This window comes from Suricata suricatta, unplaced genomic scaffold (assembly GCF_006229205.1).
Source record: "Suricata suricatta isolate VVHF042 unplaced genomic scaffold, meerkat_22Aug2017_6uvM2_HiC HiC_scaffold_285, whole genome shotgun sequence".
Classification (NCBI taxonomy): Eukaryota; Metazoa; Chordata; class Mammalia; order Carnivora; family Herpestidae; genus Suricata; species Suricata suricatta.
Genome location: NW_021874325.1, coordinates 2409 through 6132, shown reverse-complemented (window position 1 = coordinate 6132; position 3724 = coordinate 2409). Strand labels below are relative to the sequence as shown.

The 3724-nt window shown below is 52.0% G+C and overlaps 2 pseudogenes; one reads left to right on the top strand and one right to left on the bottom strand.

The window, feature by feature from the left end:
- Positions 1-557: 557 nt before the first annotated feature.
- LOC115284966 lies at positions 558-933 on the bottom strand (annotated as a pseudogene).
- A 322-nt stretch (positions 934-1255) lies between these two features.
- Positions 1256-1631, top strand: LOC115284965 (annotated as a pseudogene).
- Positions 1632-3724: the final 2093 nt, after the last annotated feature.

Sequence of the window (3724 nt, the reverse complement as noted above, 5' to 3'; positions counted from 1 at the left end):
GAGTCTAGAAGCAACACGGGACACAAATAGCCCATCGCTTTTCAACAAAAGTGCCAGGCAGTTCGATGATGGAAAGCGTAGTCTTTTCAACAAATAGTTCAGGGGCCCTGGATGATTCTCCACAGACTGCCTAAGCCTGTGCTCCCTGGCCAGACGGCCACACCTGAGAACACGGCTAGGCCGGCCCTTCCCTGCTGCAACTGCGCTGACTGCGTCCTCCCCCGCCCGAGACGATGGAGCCCGGCGTCCCGACAGCGTTCCGACAATCAGGGCCGTCCTGGAAACCCGCCTGGGTACCGGAAGCGGCGCGGCAGCGTTGGTACTACTTGGACAGAAAGGTGAATTCGTATTAACGTACGTGCGAGAGCCAGAAAGCTGAGGCCACACTTTGAATCAAATGGCTTAGCAAGACAAAGAGGACTTCGTTTCCAGTTTCTCCGATTTAGAGTCCTCCTAGGATTCAGTAAAAGTGCGTGTTCAGTTCTTCCACAGAAATGGTGGGCGGCTCTGAAAAGAGCCTTTGGTTTAGAGAGTAATGCAGACGATTAATTCAGGCCTTACTTGCCCTTGGCCTTGTGGTGGCTCTTGGTCTTCTTGGGCAGCAGCACGGCCTGGATGTTGGGCAGCACACCGCCCTGCGCGATGGTGACGCGGCCCAGCAGCTTGTTGAGCTCCTCGTCGTTGCGGATGGCCAGCTGCAGGTGGCGCGGGATGATGCGCGTCTTCTTGTCGCCGTTGCCCGCCAGCTTCAGGATCTCAGCCGTCAGGTACTGGAGCACAGCCGCCAGGTACACGGGCGCGCCGGCGCCCACCCGCTCGGCGTAGTTGCCCTTGCAAAGCAGGCGGTGGACGCGGCCGGCCGGAAACTGCAGCCCGGCCCGAGAAGACCTAGTCTTGGCCTTGGCGTCAGCCTTGCTTCCCGCGTCCGGACATCACGGTAACAAATGCACTTAATGTACATAGTGAAAGAAATATGAGACCAGCGCTTTTTATAACCCTTGTTGGGCGAAAACTCAGACTTTACATTGGTTAAGGTTGCGGCTGTGTTTTATCCAATGAGAATGCAGCTTCGCATCTCTCGCACTGTGATTGGACAGAACTAACTACTGACGTCATAAGGAATAGTCAACAATCAGAACTAGGGCTGTAACTTAAACCTTATTTGCATAAAGGCTTCTATAGAAAGAGGACACGTTGCACTTTACTCATTCTATTTTTTTTATTTTTCTGCACCACGTCTGGTGTTCTGGCAGCCATGCCTGAGCCGGCCAAGGTCGCTCCAGCACCAAAGAAGGGCTCCAAGAAGGCGGTGACCAAGGCGCAGAAGGATGGCAAGAAGCGCAAGCAAAGCCGCTAGGAGAACTACTCGGTGTCCGTGTACAGGTGCTGAAGCAGGTGCACCCCAACACCAGCATCTGGTCTAAGACCATGGGCATCATGAACTCGTTCTTCAATGACATCTTCCAGCGCATCGCAGCGAGGCGTCGCGCCTGGTGCATTACAAGAAGCGCTCGACCATCACGTCGCGGGAGATCCAGAGGGCAGTCCGCCTGCTGCTGCCCAGCGAGCTGGCCAAGCACGCCGTGTCCTGGGGAACCGCGGCCGTCACCAAGTACACCAGCTCCAAGTGAGTGTGCTGTTGAGGCTCTATCCAACCCAAAGGCTCTTTTCAGAGCCACTTAAGTTTTTGCCCAGGAAGAGCTGGTGCACTTATCATTAGAGAAGTGGGTACTCCGTGTAGGTGACGGCGTCCCGAACCACGTTCTCCTCGAACCCCTTGAGCATGCTGCGAGTCTCCTCATAGATGAGGCGGGAGATGGCGCTTGGCGTCACGCGCGCTGGGCAGCCCCCTGGTGGCGGACTTGCTGACGCCCTGGATGTGGTTTGTGCAGCATGGTGGCGCTCAGCATCCCCCTTCCTGGTGCCTCCTCACCTTTCGCGTGTCTAGATCTGTCTGACTTTGCCCGGATAGACGGAAACCTTAATGACCAAAGTCAAAAACCAGAGCACTATAGGTGAGAGGTGGGGCGGCGTGGGGCGGCGCCTGCCTTTTCCTTGAACCCTTAGGACCACATTGAAATCTAGATGAAGGCAGGCCAGGCGGGAAAGCCTGACAATTCCCCTTCTGCCTCCTTCCACCTGTTGAGAGAAGAGGAAGAGGGAGGAAGGTGCCGAAGCTTCCTGTCTGGTCTCCTAGGCCGTCTTGGGGGAAGGGGAGGCAGTCTTGGCGGTGCCATCGGAGGGGAAGAGATGCGCAGGGGGTGTACAAAACCATCTACTAGGCAGATGAAGTGGGAAAGTGGGTATCCCATTCAAGGAATCCGGAACCGTTGTGGGGGCTAAAGTCTATGTTGGGAGGCAGAAGGGAGCATCCATGGGCCTGAGCCATTAGTCTGACGAAATGTTACACCAAGGGCTTTGTTCTGTACTCTGCGCCGTCTTTCTAAAATGGCAGGACTTCAAGATAAAACAACTAATTTGCTGAATTGTGAAGAGAGTGTCAAGTAAGATTATGAAATACGCAAAATCCTAGATGTCAATATAACTGTGGATGGTTATTTGAGTGAAGCGGGCTCCCAAATTATTAAATTAGTCCACCATTTATAGGATTTCTTTACCAATTTAAAGGAAAGATTTCAAGTACAACATTGTTGCCTTTGTAGCAAAGAAGCCAGTGGAAAGGCACTGCACACCTCAGAGAGCAACGCCCGAGGGCTGTGCAGTGCTGTCGAGTGTCCCGAGGTCCTAGGACACCCCCTTACAAGTCCAATGACCCTCCTGTTTTTACCAACTGCAAACTACTGGGCAGCTTTGAACACTGGCACAGAACTCCATGTGGGACGGCAACACGGTGTGCACACACGGCCTCGCGGGGCAAGCTTGACTTGATATTTGACATGAAGAAATAGGAAAGAAGCTGCAAAAGATTTTATTTCATACAAGAGAATTGGGTCTTGTCTCCCACCAGCCAGGAGGTCCTTCTTTCAGGCGCCCTTATTGGCCATTGTCTGCAAGCAGGGTACGCTTGGGTTTTTATTTTTAGGTGTTTAGTATACACACAGCTCCATCCTCCTTCAGGCACGCTTTTTTTTCCAAATTGGTTTCCCGTAACCTCACATTTTCCTATAAGAACCTATGCGTCCATCTGCCTCAGCACGAGGTACTAAGACAGGAGCTGTAACAAGGGGCCGAATAATCCGTGGAGCGTCAGACCACGTGTGTAACAGGAAAATCCTTAAGCACAGGAAAATCCTTAAGCATCACGCATTAAGGGAATGAGAAAAGTATACAGCTTGTTGCAAATCCCAGTTACGAGTCAGGCAAATCATTGGAGAGCCAGTCATTTCAGCTCCGTGTGATCCAATCAGCCAGCGTAAAGAAAAGTAATGTATTTAATCATAAATTAGGAGCATCTCTTGTTTTTTAAATACTTTTTTTAATGTTTTATTTATTTTGATACAAAAAGGACAGAGCATGAGAGGGGGAGAGGCTGAGAGAGAGAATGAAACACAGAACCGGAAGAAGGCTCCAGGCTCTGAGCTAGTTGTCAGCACAGAGCCTGATGCGTTGCTCAAACCCACAAACATGAGATCTGACCTGAACCAAAGTCGGAGGCTTAACCGACTGAGCCACCCAGGTGCCCCAGGAGCATCTGTTGTATGGGACTCACTAGTCTAGCACTGAGGAGACACAGGCCTTAACACAGGAGGCTTTGGATAGAAGT